Genomic DNA, 17,109 nt, shown 5'->3' with positions numbered 1-17,109 from the left:
GTCCTTCTTCCAGTGTCCAGTCTGGCCACAGTAAAAACAAATATTCGGATCATAGCTCTGGCGTGGCCCATTTCGACCTCCTCTCCCACACGTCCACGTCTTCGACTTCGGCCTCGTCCTCTGTTTACACCCACTGCGTAATACATGGTCATGGTTGCCAAATGCAGCTCCTTTTCACACTTGTCCCTTTTGGTTGTCTTACGCGTCTCAACTTGGTTCTGAGCATGGCGAGCATATCGGCGAACGTCAGCCAAACGAGGACCCTCACACCATCCCACGTAAATGTTCTTTACTTCAGTGGCGACATCTATATAATATTGTCTGGGTCCCGTTAAAACATGTATTTTTCCCATCTAATTCCTTTTTTGCTTTAAAACAAGTATTCCCCATTTTCTATCCCTTCAGTAGCCAACCAGTTTGTATGGAGTACACTGGAGCAACTTGACTGATCAGTAAAACACTGCTTTTGTTGTCACCGCAAGGCTTCCCCCGTCGGTTGTTTCACTGAGACACTACTGAGTAACTACAACTCAACACAGTTTATACACATAACATTCATATACATACTAACAAACAAACAATATAATTATCGCAATTTTCTCATCTCTGTTTGAACGTACACCCAGGTAAATATTCCTGTAGTCTTCTCATACCGACTATGGACCCATTCATTGTTTAACTTCACTGTTTTGCAAATCCTAATTGAATATTACACATTGACATTGAACTTTACTGGATAAGCAGGTCTTCATTGCATTCAGCAGCCTATATGTGAGCATCTATGTGTAAGCTGTTCTTCTTTGCATTTATCAGCAGCAAGCAATTCTTCACTGCACATGCATATGTAAATAGTAAAACAATTCCAATGTGTTAGCGAAACCTTCTATATCACAGTGGTTTCTAAGATCTATTTTAAGTTCTTTGCCATCAGTGAGATGACACAGTTTACAAAGTGTGTCAAATTATCACTGAAGATCTTTTCAGGTATTTCAAATCTAGAAATGAGTTATTTTACGCGTGATTTTGCTACTGAGAGTGCATCTGCTTGTGCACATGGAAATATTTCAGACCATTTGGTAAAAACCTCTGTTGTCACTGAGCAGAATCGTTTCCCTTAACATTAATTTAGTTCAATGAAATCTACACAATAATGAAATAATGAAATCCAAACAAATATGTTGAAAAAGATACACTGGCTTAGGGAATTATCTTCGTTTTGGTCTTAGATTGCCATGTGGAATGTATTTTGCACATATTTGACCTGCTAGACAAAACTTTATTCATTTATTTATTCTAAAAAAAAAAATTCAATAATTAGTAAAACCATATGCTGTAAAAACCTTGTTCATTATTGCTTCCATCCCTCCTGTTGAGACATGACATGGTCCGTGGCTCAATACTGCAGCATATTTAAACAAATTCTTTGGCAGTATGGTTTTCCTTCCGGTCATTCATACGAGTCTATTGTAGATGGCAATTGAATAACATCTAATAATGCTAAAATATTTGTAGTTTATACATTTAGCTGTGGATGTCAACATACCTGTTTTTCCAATGCTGTGTTAACACATGTACAGTTGAGAAGGCATACTGACTGTCAGTGTAAACGTTAACAACCTTTTTGTTATTTAATTTACAAGCTTCAGTTAAAGCTACCAATTCGACTGCTTGAACAGAGTAATTTTTTGGTAGTGGTTGTTTTAAGAAAACTTCAGTTTCTGTTACTACTGCAAATCCTGTAGCATTTGTGCCATCAGGGTTTTTTGCTTGACCTGTTGAATAAATATAGTTATTTCTGCATTTTCATAACGTATATCAGTTAAGTCTGGCCTGGGTAAAACACTGATGGTTATTTCTGACATGCAATCATGAGGCTTTCCATCTGTGGGGTAGGTAGCAGTGTGGATGGATTAAGTGTAGCACATCTCTCGACAACAAGGTGTGGCTGTGAAAGAAGAACTGTTATGTAGGAGAGATGTCTGGTAAAGATATTTTGTTAAGTAACCATATCACAGCCACTGCATGAGGTACCTTAAGTGTTAATGGGTGAAATAACACCATTATTGTTGATGCCTGCACTGCCAATGGCTTCTGGCCATTGATTCAAAAGTACGATCTCGTCCCTTTTTCCCCCTTTCAGTGGACACTGGCCCCTAATTACCGCAATTCAGCAGGGGGTCTTTCATTAGGAGTACTGGACTCCCCCGTGCACGGTTTCAGCTCCGACCCTGGAAAGCGGAAAAAACGTTGAGATCTGGTTTGAGGACCCAATTGTTGAGAAAAGTCTCTCAATGAGACTCAGAGTTGCTGGAGTCAGTTAATGCAAATGTTTAATCTTGCAGCAAGTTCAAGAATGTGTGTGTATGGGTGTATGTGTGCGAACGTGTGTGAGTTTGTGTGTGTGAGAGTTTAAAGAACCTGTTATCCACAGGCAGGTCTTAACTAGTATGGCACAGGTCCAGCCTGTCTCATCTTTTTTGGAAGGTCCAGCGCTCGGCCGTAACCCTTCTGTCTGTTTGGACTCTCACATACATTCGGTTAATCATAGAAAAACGAGAACAAAACTTTTTAGCCCCTTAAATTCATAAAACAGACATGGTGCAGTTATTTCCATTCTAGAAAATAAGAGTAATCACCACCATTCCTATAAATTCTGGATATTCTAACAATCTGAATCTTTTTTAAATGTTCGATGAAGCCCTTTGCTGTTCTGTTTAGAGACTCAGCTGATCATAAACCAAGTTTTGCTCTTGAACCAAGCTTCTAAACTCTTCACCTTTTTCATTTCTCAGTTAGTATTCACTTTAAAACTAATTAAAAGAAAAATTAAATGAATGCCTATCAACAAATGTGGGATCTAAACTCTAGTGCTTTCTCTAAAATAATTTCCTTTCTCAATTCAGAAATGTGTGTGTGTAAGTCACAACACCCGTGACACCAAAACGGCTTTCTTTTCTCTCTTTTTTCTACACTCTGCACTGTGCACCGTGTGCACTGTGCACTGTGAGCACACACACCAAATCAGAAAGGCTTTTTTCTCTCTTTTCTACATTATGGACTGTGGGGACACAAAACCGCTCTCTCTCTTTTTTTTTTTGATTGTGTGCCAGGGCGTTGTCTCACGTATTAGATTATGCTTAAGATACGAATGGGTTTATCAGTCACATCAGAATCCATACATACTGATCCTCCCGTAATAAAATGGTCGGATCTTATCAAACACACTTTGTTTCTTGTGACAAGTCAGCCAAACAGCGTATACACGTCAAGACACTGAATCAAGTTTGCCACAAGAACTCATAAGTTTGGCAGTATTGCTCCGCCGTCAGCAATCATACACCCATTTTATTTTCATGAGACATGTGCAGGCACCTGTTCATCCACTGTTCTATCACTATGAATTAGTTTATCTATTATCAATAAGGATACTTCTACAACTACTATCAAAGTATGTCCGGACTTCTTATGTTGTCAGTTGCTATATATGAATAAGTGGGTTGCTACTGAAAAGCATTAAGCATGTCACACAGCCCAAACATATAACATTTCAGGACACACCACACAGTTAACAACCACAGTGAAGCGTGTCAAAGCCCAAACATGTAACATTCAACAGGACACTTACACAACACATTCAAATCAAACAGTCAGACAACATACAAGAACCTATACCCCAGCCAGCATTGCTCCCTGCCTATTTTCCTACAACTCACTATGTGTGCGCACACCTTTATTCACAAACTCTTCAACTTATACTCTTTTACCGAAGCTGCTACAGCTCGATTGGCCAAATACCCTTAGATCCTATTTCGGTGAATTTGACATCTGCCTTGTATGTAACAGATTAGCGGTTTAGCAGTTTTAATTTAGTTTGAGTGAAGGAATTCATTTTATAGCAAAATCCGAAATCGTGAAGAACTCATGAAAGTAAGCTTATTCTCGGATTCCTGAAACTTTAGATTTGCTCTTTCTTTTACTGCAAAGTACAACGTTGAGCAGCACTAATGAGTTGTTTCTATTTTTGGCAGGCTTTACCTTTGCGGATGAAGCCCTTTCTGTCTGTGCAAAAGAAATCTTGTTACTGTGCAGAGTGACTTCTCTGAGTAGAGTCGCCTTACTTGTTGCGACTGTGCCGATGTTCGAAGCTGGAGTGCAAAAGTTGTTGCTTGAATGGTGCTCGCTGGAGCGTGTGGTAGTGTAAAGTTTTACCATTTAAAAGGGATGAAGAGTGCTCAGTGCAGCGGGTGGGCGGAGGTGCAAAGTGACATTATGGCCATAAAAAGAACACCGCTACAAGTGCGCATTATGCCAGGAAGGGCCCTCGGACGTGAACCAGTGGACAGTTATCGCTTCTCGGCCTTTTGGCTAAGATCAAGTGTAGTATCTGTTCTTATCAGTTTAATGTCTGATATGTCCTCTTTGCGAGGACTACATATTAAATGGATTTTTATCAATAGGAGTTGAAAAAGGAGCTTGCTCCGTTCACTCCAAGCATCGACCCGGTACTGCAGTGCCGCTGGGAATGGTGCGCTCTCCTCTGCTCTTGTGAAAAAGCAAACAGCGGTGCAGGATGGAAGTTTCAGGGAGCCTAAGATGAAACTTTCTTTTAATCTGCTGAGAAAAGAGAGTGAATGCGAAGCAGACTTTAACACGGCTCTGGGAGCGAGCCGAGTGCGGGCTAACCGGGAGAATTGCTTGAAAGAAACGCGACACCGAATGAGCAGTCAGAACAAAGCCTCAATACGGTGTTCCCGTGTTGTTTGTGGCTGCCTTGTCTTTTGCACAGAGTAAAAGACAAGGCTGCCATCGAATAGGGCCCGATTGTTCCTACTTGGTCAGCCGAGGAGCAAGGGGGGGGGGCAAGCGTCTCAACCAAGCAAAGCTCACCATGGGGAAGGTGGCTATGCCAACTAGCCTGATGCCCTGCTCCCGCAGTGATGGATAATCGTACACTGGTTTCTCTTCATAATGTACAAGTCTTTCGCCTTTTACTAAAGACTTCCGTGGAGAGCAGCACTAATGAATTGTTTCTATTTTTGGCAGGCTTTACCTTTGCGGGTGAAGCCCTTTCTGTCTGTGCAAAAGAAATCTTGTTACTGTGCAGAGTGACTTCTCTGAGTAGAGTCGCCTTACTTGTTGCGACTGTGCCGATGTTGCTTGAATGGTGCTCGCTGGAGCGTGCGGTAGTGTAAAGTTATACCATTTAAAAGGGTTGAAGAGTGCTCAGTGCAGCGGGTGGGCGGAGGTGCAAAGTGACACTATGGCCATAAAAAGAACACCGCTACAAGTGCGCATTGTGCCAGGAAGGGCCCTCGGACGTGAACCAGTGGACAGATATCGCTTCTCGGCCTTTTGGCTAAGATCAAGTGTAGTATCTGTACTTATCAGTTTAATATGTGATATGTCTATGCGAGGACTACATATTAAATGGATTTTTATCAATAGGAGTTGAAAAAGGAGCTTGCTCCGTTCACTCCAAGCATCGACCCGGTACTGCAGTGCCGTTGGGAACGGTGCGCTCTCCTCTGCTCTTGTGAAAAAGCAAACAGCGGTGCAGGATGGAAGTTTCTTTTAATCTGCTGAGAAAAGAGAGTGAATGCGAAGCAGACTTTAACACGGCTCTGGGAGCGAGCCGAGTGCGGGCTAACCAGGAGAATTGCTTGAAAGAAACGCGACACCGAATGAGCGGTCAGAACAAAGCCTCAATACGGTGTTCCTGTGGTGTTTTTATAAAATGCGGTGTAAAAAAAGGTGTGAATGCCCCATAGAAAACTAAAAGGTGAATCGGAAGTGTTCGGCTGCAAGAAGGTGTGAATGTCCGACTATATTTGGTGAAAAGCAGGTGAAGCAAGGTCTGAATGCCCAACCTTACATCATCAAAAGCGAGATCAGAGGTTTTTGGCTGAGAGAAGGCCATAGTTTGCCAAAAGCGGGTAAGGTGCGAATGATCGGCTAAATATCAACAAAAGTGGGGGCGGAGGTCTTCGGATGCAAGTGGGTGTGAATATCCCACCATACAAGTATGGTGGAGAGGAAGCTGTGAATGGCCGACCATAGTTTGCAAAAAGCGGGTGAGAAAAGGTGCGAATGTCCAACCATACATGATCAAAACAGGGAGCGGAGGTGTTTGGCTGCGACAAGGTGTGAATGTCCACCCATAATTAATGAAAAGCGGGCAACAAGTAGGTTCGAATGCCCAACCATACATCATCAAAAGCAGGAGTGGATGTGTTCGGCTACAAGAAGGTTTGAATGTCCGAGCATAGTTTGTAAAAAGCGGGTAAGAAAAGGTTCGAATGCCCGAACATACACCATCAAAAGAGGGAGCGGAGGTGTTCCGCTGTAAGACGGTGTGAATGTCCGACCATAGTTGGTAAAAAGTGGGTATGAAAAGGTTCGAATGCCCAAATTCGGCTGCAAAAAACTGTGTTCGGCTGCAAAAAGGTGTGAATGTTTGACTAAATTTTGTAAAAAGCGGGTAAGACAAGGTGTGAATGCCTGACAATGTATGATCAAAAGCGGGAGCGGAGGTGTTCAGCTGCAAGAAGGTCTAAATGTCCATTTTTAATTGCTAGAAAACATGAAAGAAAATTTTCGAAAATCAATCCGCACATGATCATAAGTGGGAGAGGAGGTGTTCAGCTGCAAAGAATGTTTTTTTCTCACGTTTAGATCTCTGAAGTCCAGATTGTGGGTAAAGGACTTTTGTCACTTGCGTTAAAAGTTCTTGGGCAGGTACGCTGGAGACCCAAACGTCTTCCTTTTCCTCATCATCAGACCTATGTAGCTGATGTTGTGAGAATGATGGAATTTCTTCCCAAGGGAGGATGGAAGAAGTCCCTTCTTCCCGAGAGCCAGAGGCTTGTGGCAGGGCTGGCTGTTGTTGTTGCAGGCGTCGTGGAGGGCAGGAGTCCAGGTCTGGATCCGGCACAGCTAATACTAAATTATTATCATCATTCCGTCATGGCATTTGTTTAACATTTTCCTTTCTTTCTCTTAATACACTTTATTTTTACCTTTCTTACTTCTTATTTAAACTTAATTTTCTTTTTTTTTGCTTCATCTCTTTCTCATATTTACAAAACTTTTCTTCTAATTTTCTTATTTCTAACATACTAAAAGAACCTTCTGGTGGAAAACCTCTGGACCATATGTCTTTTTCATTTCATCATGCTTAGGTCCCCCGGTAGGGTCAAAAGTCTGAGACCTACTGTTTCCAATTCTCAGACTTGGAATGGGGAAATATATTCCTTCACTCAAAGGACGTCTCCAATGAGGACCTTAATCTGTACTCACACTTCTTCGGAGTACTTCACACTTCTTCGGACTGCTTCAAAAGTTTCACTTACCCATGAAATCTCTGTCTCACTAATGACACAACCGGGAAACCCTCTTTTATTCAAATAAAAACTAAAAAGCAGTCCTATCGTCTCAGACTATCATATTTCAAAAATGATCCCAGCGCTGGTATTCAAGAAAAGGACCTGCCAGTCCTCTCTCTCAGAAAAGGCCTTGGAGGTATGAGGCTGGAACAGCTACTTCAGTCCAGGCTGGCCATGCACTGCGATCCGGTCCAGAGACACCAGTCGAGGGATCCTGTTCGTGACGCCAAAATTGTGGTGGAAATTTAGTAACGCACAGAGTCAGTTATTTTCTTCTGAGGAGATAAGAGGCTTTAATAATAATATCTTGAAAGAGAGAACAACACAGTACAGAATACAGAGTTGCTCTGACCACTGAAGCAAAAACACATAGTTATATTGCCCGCTCATCACGTCATCTGTCTTTGGTTGATAGTTGATTGTTCTTCTAACTTTCCTCCCCAACCATCAGTTTAGGTTACCCAAAAGGAGTGTATTGCTCCATCACAAGTATGCTTCTTTCACATACAGGGTAATATGAAGAATTTTATGCCTGAAACCTATTTAGACATGCAAAAATATGAAGGACAAAGCAGTTTTAACTTGGTTTGAGTGAAGGAATTCATTTTATAACAAAATCTGAAATTGTGTACAACTCGTGAAAATAAGCTTATTCTCGGATTCCTAAAGGTTCAGTGTTGTTCTTTCCTATCCTGCAAAGTACAACGTTCTTTTTTGTTTAAAGTTATTTAGACATGGATAAATATGAAGGACAAAGCAGTTTTAACTTGGTTTGAGTGAAGGAATTAATTTTATATCAAAATCCGATATTGTGTAGAACTCGTCAAACGACGCTTATTCTCGGATTCCTGAAAAGGTTTAGTGTTGTTCTTTCCTATCCTGCAAAGCACAACGGTCTTTTTTGTTTAAAGCTATTTGGACATGGATAAATATGAAGGACAAAGCAGTTTTAACTTAGTTTGAGTGAAGGAATTCATTTTATATCAAAATCCAGAATTGTGTAGAACTCGTGAATCAAATCAAATCAAAACATGAACAATTAAATATGATTATCTTCATGCCTCTCTAAGTCAGCGTCACTAGAGGAAAAATTTTGAAAGCAAAAAAGTTCTTTGAGTCATTTGAATCATTTGGTGAGATACATACAATGAGGCCTTTCACACAGGGAAAAATACAGCAGCCCTGTATTATTGCTTCCTGTGAAATCAAGATACAATGTGCACATGCTGGTTACAAATAAGAAAATACAAACAACAAACAGTTTCTTCCATGGTTCACAGCATGTGTATGATCATCTTCATCGCAGGTCTCAGTAAGGATGTTTCAATCTTCGGTGTCAGAGGTTACTAGCACTTAACACACCGGTGGAGTACAGCTTTTACTGCTGACTCTTATCTTTGTCCTTCCGGGCGTGTTGGTTAGGCTGATGTATGTCAGGGTGGAAGTCATCTACTGGTTCTGGTACCTTCTTACAGTGACTGGCATGAATCCACGTTGCCGAACACAACCTCTCTCGCTTTTGATGATGTATGGACCGGCATTCTTACCTTTTCTAACACATTTTTCAGCAATTATGGTCGGAGATTCACACCTACTCACAGCCGAACAACTCCGCTCCCGCATTTGATGGTGTATAGTCGGGCATTCTCACCCTTTCTCATCAGCTTTTTGCAAATTATGATCTGACATTCACACCTACTTGCAGTCGAACAGCTCTGCTCCCGCTTTTGATTATGTTTGGTTGGATATTTGAACCTTTTCTTAACTTCTTTTTACATATTTTGGTTGGACGTTCACACCTTCTTGTAGCCGAACACTTCCACTCCTGCTTTTGATGATGTATGGTTGGGCATTCACACCTTTTTTTTGCCCATTTTTCAGGAATTATGGGTGGACATTCACACCTTGCAGCTGAACACCTCCTATCCCACTTATGATCATGTGCGGTTTGATTTTCGAAAAGTTTCTTTCATGTTTTCTAGCAATTATTGATGGACATGTAGACCTTCTTGCAGCTGAACACCTCCGCTCCCGCTTTTGATCATACATTGTCAGGCATTCGCACCTTGTCTTACCCACTTTTTACAAACTTTAGTCGAACAGTCACACCTTTTTGCAGCCGAACACCACCTCTCCCGCTTTTGATGATGTATGGTCCAGCATTCTTACCTTTTCTAACACATTCTTCAGCAATTATGGTCGGACATTCACACCTACTCAGAGCCGAACACCTCCGCTCCCGCATTTGATGGTGTATAGTCGGGCATTCTCACCCTTTCTCATCAGCTTTTTACAAATTATGAACTGACATTCACACCTGCTTTTGATAATGTATTGTTAGGCATTTGCACCTTTTTTTTACCCATTTTTCATGAATTATGGGTAGACATTCACACCTTCTTGCAGCCGAACACCTCCTCTCCCGCTTATGATCATGTGCGGTTTGATATTCGAAAATTTACTTTCTTGTTTTAAAGCAATTATTGATGGACATTCAAACCTTCTTTTTGATGGTGTATAGTCGGGCTTTCGAGCCTTTTCTTCCCGGTTTTTACAAACCATGGTCGGACTTTCACACCTTCTTGTAGCCGAACAACTCCGCTCCCGCTATTGATTGTGTACAGTCGGGTATTTTAACCTTTTCTTACCCGCTTTTTACCAACTATGGTCGGACATTCACACCGTCTTACAGCGGAACACCTCTGCTCCCGCTTTTGATGGTGTATAGTCGGGCATTCGAACCTTTTCTTACCCGCTTTTTACAAACTATGGTGGGACATTCAAACCTTCTTGTATCCGAAAACCTCCGCTCTCTCTTTTGATCATACATTGTCGGACATTCGCACCTTTTCTTACCCGCTTTTTACAAACCATGGTCGGACTTTCACACCTTCTTGTAGCCGAACAACTCCGCTCCCGCTATTGATTGTGTACAGTCGGGTATTTTAACCTTTTCTTACCCGCTTTTTACCAACTATGGTCGGACATTCACACCTTCGTACAGCGGAACACCTCCGCTCCCTCTTTTGATGGTGTATGTTCGGGCATTCAAACCTTTTCTTACCCGCTTTTTCCAAACTATGGTCGGCTATTCACAGCTTCCTCTCCACCATACTTGTATGGTGGAATATTCACACCCACTTGCATCCGAAGACCTCCGCCCCAAATTTTGTTGATATTTAGTCGGACATTCGCACCTTACCCGCTTTTGGAAAACTATGGCCTTCTTGCAGCCAAACACCTCTGATCTCGCTTTTGATGATGTAAGGTTGGGCATTCAGACCTTGCTTCACCTGCTTTTCACCAAATATAGTCGGACATTCACACCTTCTTGCAGCCGAACACTTCCGCTTTTAGTGTTCTATGAGGCATTCACATATTTTTTTTCACCGTATTTTATAGATTATGGTTGGAAATTCTCACCCACTCTCATCCGAAGACCTCTCCTCCCGCTTTTGTTAATATATAGTCGGGCATTCGAACCTTTTCTTACCCGCTTTTTACAAATTATAGTCGAACATTCACACCTACTTGCAGCTGAATACTTCCGCTCCACCTTTTAGGTATGTATGGTTGGGATTTGCACCTCTTTTTATACTGATTGCTGAAGATTAAGTTGTACTTTCTCAAACTACAACATTTTTTTATTTGTTGAAACTTGATTTGAAGTGGATAAATAAGGAGGACAAACAGTTTTAAGTCAGGCTGATAGAAGGAATTCATTTTATAGCAAAATCTGTACTTCGTCATATGTCGAGAGATGCTTATTGCTGAAGAAGTTCTTTCTCATTCTACAAAGTACAACGTTGTTTATCGTTGAAACTTGATTAGACATGAATAAATATGAAGGACAAAGCAGTCTTAACATGGTTTGAGTTAAGGAATTCGTTTTATAGGAGAATCCGAATTCGTGCATAACTCATAAAATAGAGCTTATTTTCGGATTCTGAAGAATGATTCTGGTTCTTTCTCATAATACAAAGTTTGTTGTTTATTGTTGAAACTTCATCAGAAGTGAAGAAATAAATGAATGCCTATCAACAAATTGACCTTCTGTTGACCTTCGGGGAGGTGAGTATCTTCACTAGACTCACCTGTCTGCTCTTCCTCCTCATTTAGCGTAGCTCCACCCTCTGCCTGTGAATTCTCACAGACTTCAACACTGAGTGGTGAGGCCTCTACAGGCCCCTCCCCTTTTTGCTCCTCACTTCCAATCCAAGCTTTTGGCGGGAAGTTTGAATTTATTGGGTCAACCTCTTCACTTTGTTCACCAACTGCCACCTTTGGTCCTTCTCTTTGTTGGCTTGACTGTGGCTTTACCGTCTTTAATTTGTTTGCAAAAGATTTAGGGCAATCTCTGAAGAGGTGATTTAATTCTCCACAGAGATTACATTTACTGCCATTTGGACACTCTCCAAAAGTTTGCCCAATTTCTCTGCTCTTCCCACTTAACACCTTGGTACAAGCCTCAACCAGGTGCCCATGCTCACCACACTTGCGGCAGAACTTGGGCTGCCCCTGGTAGTGGATGTAACCTCGGTTTTCAAGGTGGCCAGAGTGTCGCCCACCCGCTGCACTGAGCACTCTTCAGCCCTTTTAAATGGTATAACTTTGCACTCCCGCACGCTCCAGCAAGCACCATTCAAGCAGCAACTTTGCACTCCAGCTTTGAACATCGGCACAGTCGCAACAAGTAAGGCGACTCTACTCAGAGAAGTCACTCTGCACAGTAAGAAGATTTCTTTTGCACAGACAGAAAGGGCTTCACCCGCAAAGGTAAAGCCTGCCAAAAATAGAAACAACTCATTAGTGCTGCTCTCCACAGAAATCTTTAGTAAAAGGCGAAAGACTTGTACGTTATGAAGAGAAACCAGAGTATGATTATCCATCACTGCGGGAGCAGGGCATCAGGCTAGTTGGCATAGCCACCTTCCCCATGGTGAGCTTTGCTTGGTTGAGACGCTTGCTCCCCCCCCTTGCTCCTCGGCTGACCAAGTAGGAACATAATTTGTAAAAAGTGGGTAAGAAAAGGTTCGAATGCCCGACTAAATATTAACAAAAGCGGGAGGAGAGGTCTTCGGATGAGAGTGGAATTTCCTACCATACAAGTATGGTGGAGAGGAAGCTGTGATTGGCCGACAATAGTAAAAAGCAGGTGAGAAAAGGTGCGAATGTCAAAACATACATGATCAAAACAGGGAGCGGAGGTGTTTGGCTGCGACAAGGTGTGAATGTCCACCCATAATTAATGAAAAACGGGCAACAAGTAGGTTCGAATGCCCAACCATACATCATCAAAAGCAGGAGTGGATGTGTTCGGCTTCAAGAAGGTATGAATGTCCATCAATAATTGCTATAAAACATGAAAGAAAATTTTCGAATATCAAACCGCACATAATCATAAGCGGGAGAGGAGGTGTTCCGCTGCAAGAAGGTGTGAATATCCACCCATAATTACTGAAAAATGGGTAAGAAAAGGTGCGAATGCCCAACCATACATCATCAAAAGCAGGAGTGGATGTGTTCGGCTACAAGAAGGTTTGACTGTCCGACCATAGTTTGTAAAAAGCGGGTAAGAACAGGTTTGTATAACCGACTGTACACAATCAAAAGAGGGAGCGGAGTTGTTCAGCTACAAGAAGGTGTGAAAGTCCGACCATGGTTTGTAAAAAGCGGGTAAGAAAAGGTTCGTATGCCCGAATATACACCATCAAATGCGGGAGCGGAGGTGTTCGGCTGTGAGTAGGTGTGAATCTCCAACCATAATTGCTGAAAAATGTGTTAGATAAGGTAAAAATGCCGGTCCATACATCATCAAAAGCGGGAGAGGTGGTGTTCGGCCGCAAGTAGGTGTGAATGTCCAGCCATAATTACTCACAAACGGGTAAGAAAAGGTAGTATTGCCAGACCATATATGATCAAAACAGGGAGCGGAGGTGGTTAAGCTGCAAGAAGGTGTTAATGTCCGACTAAAGTTTGTAAAAAGCGGGTAAGAAAAGGTGCGAATGCCCGACAATGTATGATCAAAAGAGGGAGCGGAGGTTTTCGGCTGAAAGAAGGTCTGAATGTCCAACCATAATTTATAAAAACCGGGGAAGAAAAGGCTCGAAAGCCCGACTATACACCATCAAAAGCTGGAGCGGAGGTGTTCAGCTGCAAGAAGGTCTGAATGTCCATCAATAATTGCTAGAAAACATGAAAGAGAATTTTCGAATATCAAACCGCACATGATAATAAGCGGGAGAGGAGGTGTTCATATGCAAGAAGGTGTGAATGTCCAACCATAATTACTGAAAAATGGGTAGGAAAAGATGCGAATTCCCAACCATACATCATCAAATGCACGAGTGGATGTATTCGGCTACAAGATGGTTTGAATGTCCGACCATAGTTTGTAAAAAGCGGGTAAGAAAAGGTTCGAATGCCCAAACATACACCATCAAAAGAGGGAGCGGAGGTGTTCCGCTGTAAGAAGGTGTGAATGTCCGACCATAGTTGGTAAAAAGCGGGTAAGAAAAGGTTTGAATATCCAACCGAACATAATCAAAAGCGGGAGCAGAGCTGTTCGACTGCAAGTAGGTGTGAATGTCAGATCATAATTGCTGAAAAATGTGATAGAAAAGACTAGAATGCCGGACAATACATCATCAAAAGCGGGAGAGGTGGTTTTTCGGCTGCAAGTAGGTGTGAATGTCCAGCCATAATTACTCACAAACGGGGGAAGAAAAGGTAGTATTTCCAGACCACACATGATCAAAACAGGGAATGGAGGTGGTTCAGCTGCAAGGTGTGAATGTCTGACTAAAGTTTGTAAAAACCGTGTAAGACAAGGGGCGAATGCCCGACAATGTATGATCAAAAGAGGGAGCGGAGGTTTTCGGCTGCAAGGTCTGAATGTCCAACCACAATTTGTAAAAATCGGGGAAGAAAAGGCTCGAAAGCCCGACTATACACCATCAAAAGCGGGAGCAGAGGTGTTCAGGTGCAAGAAGGTCTGAATGTCCGACCAAAAATTACTGAAAAATGGGTAAGAAAAGGTGCGAATGCCAAATCATACATCATCAAAAGCAGGAGCGGGTGTGTTCGGCTACAAGAAGGTTTGAATGTCCAACCATAGTAAGTAATAGGCGGGTAAGAAAAGGCTCGAATGCCCGACTATATACCATCAAAAGCGGAAGTGGAGGTGTTCGGCTGCAAGACGGTGTGAACGTCCGACCAAAGTTTGTAAAAAGCAGTTAAGAAAATGTTCGAATATCCAACCAAACATAATCAAAAGCGGGAGCAGAGCTGTTCGACTGCAAGTAGGTGTGAATATCAGATCATAATTTGCAAAAAGCTGTTGAGAAAGGGTGAGAATGCCCGACTATACACTATCAAATGTGGGAGCGGAGGTGTTCGTCTGTGAGTAGGTGTTAATGTCCGACCATAATTGCTGAAAAATGTGTTAGAAAAGGTAAGAATGCCGGACCATATATCATCAAAAGCGGGAGAGGTTGTGTTCGGCTGCAAGTAGGTGTGAATGTCCAGCCATAATAACTCACAAACGGGTAAGAAAAGGTACTATTGCCAGACCATATATGATCAAAACAGGGAGCGGAGGTGGTTCAGCTGCAAGAAGGTTTGAATGTCCGACTAAAGTTTGTAAAAAGCGGGTAAGACAAGGTGTGAATGCCCGACAATGTATGATCAAAAGAGGAGCGGAGGTTTTCGGCTGCAAGAAGGTCTGAATGTCCACCCATAATTACTGAAAAATGGGTAAGAAAAGGTGCGAAAGCCCAACCGCACATGATCATAAGTGGATGAGAAGGTGTTCGACTGCAAGTAGGTGTGAATGTAAGATCATAATTTGTAAAAAGCGGGTAAGAAAAGGTAAGAATGCCCAACCATAAATTATGAAAAGCGGCAGCAGAGTTTCGGCTGGTATTTATCAATGTCTAGATAGATTTCAACAAAAAACAACGTTGTACTTTGCAATAAAAGAAAGAGCAAATCAAAAGGTTTAGGAATCCGAGAATAAGCTTATTTTCATGAGTTCTGCACGATTTCGGATTTTATGTATAAAATGAATTCATTCACTCAAACCAAGTTAAAACTGCTTTTTCCTTCATATTTATCAATGTCTAGATCGACTTCAACAAAGAACAACATTGTATTTTGCAGTAGAAGAAAGAGCAAAACTGAAGGATCAGGAATCCGAGAATAAGCTTCTTTTCATACGTTCTGCATGATTTGGGATTTTATGTATAAAATGAATTCCTTCACTCAAACTAAGTTAACACTGCTTTGTCCTTCATATGTACCCATTTCTACATATATTTCAAGCATAAACTTCCTCATACTACCCTGAATGAGAAATAGCCACACTTGTGATTAAGCCATACGCCCCTTTTGAGGAGTTCTGCATGATTTGGGATTTTATCTATAAAATCAATTCCTTCACTCAAACTATGTTAAAACGGCTTTTACCTTCATATTTATCAATGTCTCGATAGATTTAAACAAAAAAACAACGTTGTACTTTGCAGTAAAAGAAAGAGCCAATCAAAAGTTTTAGGAATCCGAGAATAAGCTTTTTTTCATGAGTTCTGCACGATTTCGGATTTTATGTATAAAATGAATTCATTCACTCAAACCAAGTTAAAACTGCTTTTTCATTCATATTTATCAATGTCTAGATCGACTTCAACAAAGAACAACATTGTATTTTGCAGTAGAAGAAAGAGCAAAACTGAAGGATCAGGAATCCGAGAATAAGCTTATTTTCTTATGGGCAAGTGGGAACTGCTTTGTCCTTCATATTTATCAATGTGTAGATGGATTTCAACTTCTTCTACTGCAAAGTCCAATGTTTTTCTTTGTTGAAGTCGATCTAGACATTGATGAATATGGAAGGACAAAGCAGTTTTAACTTGGTTTGAGCAAAGCAATTCATTTTATAGCAAAATCCGAAATCGTGCAGAACTCATGAAAGCAGGCTTATACTCGGATTCCTGAAACTTTAGATTTGCTCTTTCTTTTACTGCAAAGTACAACGTTGTTTTTTTGTTTAAATCTTTCTAGACATGGTTAATATGAAGGACAAATAAGTTTTAACATAGTTTGAGTGAAGTAATGCATTTTATAAGCAAAATCCCAAATCATGCAGAACTCACCAAAAGCTTTTTCTCGCTTTTCACTGCTTTTTACAAACTTTGGTCGGACGTTCACACCTTCTTGCATCCGAACACCTCCGCTTCCGCTTTTGATGATGTATATTCGGGCATTCGAACCTTTTATTACCCGCTTTTTACAAAACATTGTCGGACTTTCACACCTTCTTGCAGCCGAACACCACCTCTACCGCTTTTGATGATGTATGGTTCAGTATTCTTACCTCTTCTAACACATTTTTCAGCAATTATGGTCGGACATTCACACCTACTCACAGCTGGACACTTCCGCTCCCGCTTTTGATCATACAATGTCGGGACATCGCTCCTTGTCTTACCAGCTTTTTACAAATTTTAGTCGAACATTCACAACTTCTTGCAGCTGAACACCTCCGCTCCCGCTTTTGATGATGTATAGTCGGGCTTTCGAGACTTTTCTTACCCGGTTTTTACAAATTATGGTTGGACATTCAGTTGGACCTACTTGCAGTCGAACAGCTCTGCTCCCGCTTTTGATTATGTTTGGTTGGGCATTCGAACCTTTTCTTAACTGCTTTTTACAAACCATGGTCGGACTT

General features: G+C 41.5%; 4 non-coding genes across 4 annotated transcripts; 3 read left to right on the top strand and 1 right to left on the bottom strand.

Moving 5' to 3' along the window:
• Nucleotides 1-4,345: 4,345 nt before the first annotated feature.
• LOC140275814 (U2 spliceosomal RNA) lies at nt 4,346-4,536 on the top strand. Its single transcript, XR_011908527.1, has one exon. It is a non-coding gene; the product is annotated as a U2 spliceosomal RNA (small nuclear RNA).
• Nucleotides 4,537-4,947: 411 nt separating this feature from the next.
• LOC140275828 (U5 spliceosomal RNA) lies at nt 4,948-5,061 on the top strand. The gene has a single exon (XR_011908540.1). It is a non-coding gene; the product is annotated as a U5 spliceosomal RNA (small nuclear RNA).
• A 275-nt stretch (nt 5,062-5,336) lies between these two features.
• On the top strand, nt 5,337-5,524 carry LOC140276001 (U2 spliceosomal RNA). Its single transcript, XR_011908694.1, has one exon. It is a non-coding gene; the product is annotated as a U2 spliceosomal RNA (small nuclear RNA).
• A 6,623-nt stretch (nt 5,525-12,147) lies between these two features.
• On the bottom strand, nt 12,148-12,261 carry LOC140276324 (U5 spliceosomal RNA). The gene has a single exon (XR_011908927.1). It is a non-coding gene; the product is annotated as a U5 spliceosomal RNA (small nuclear RNA).
• Nucleotides 12,262-17,109: the final 4,848 nt, after the last annotated feature.

This window comes from Leuresthes tenuis, unplaced genomic scaffold, assembly GCF_036924035.1.
Source record: "Leuresthes tenuis unplaced genomic scaffold, fLeuTen1.0.hap1 SCAF_18, whole genome shotgun sequence".
In the NCBI taxonomy this organism is placed as follows: domain Eukaryota; kingdom Metazoa; phylum Chordata; class Actinopteri; order Atheriniformes; family Atherinopsidae; genus Leuresthes; species Leuresthes tenuis.
The sequence above is the reverse complement of the archived record's forward strand: the minus strand, read 5'-3'. Positions and strand labels throughout refer to the sequence as shown.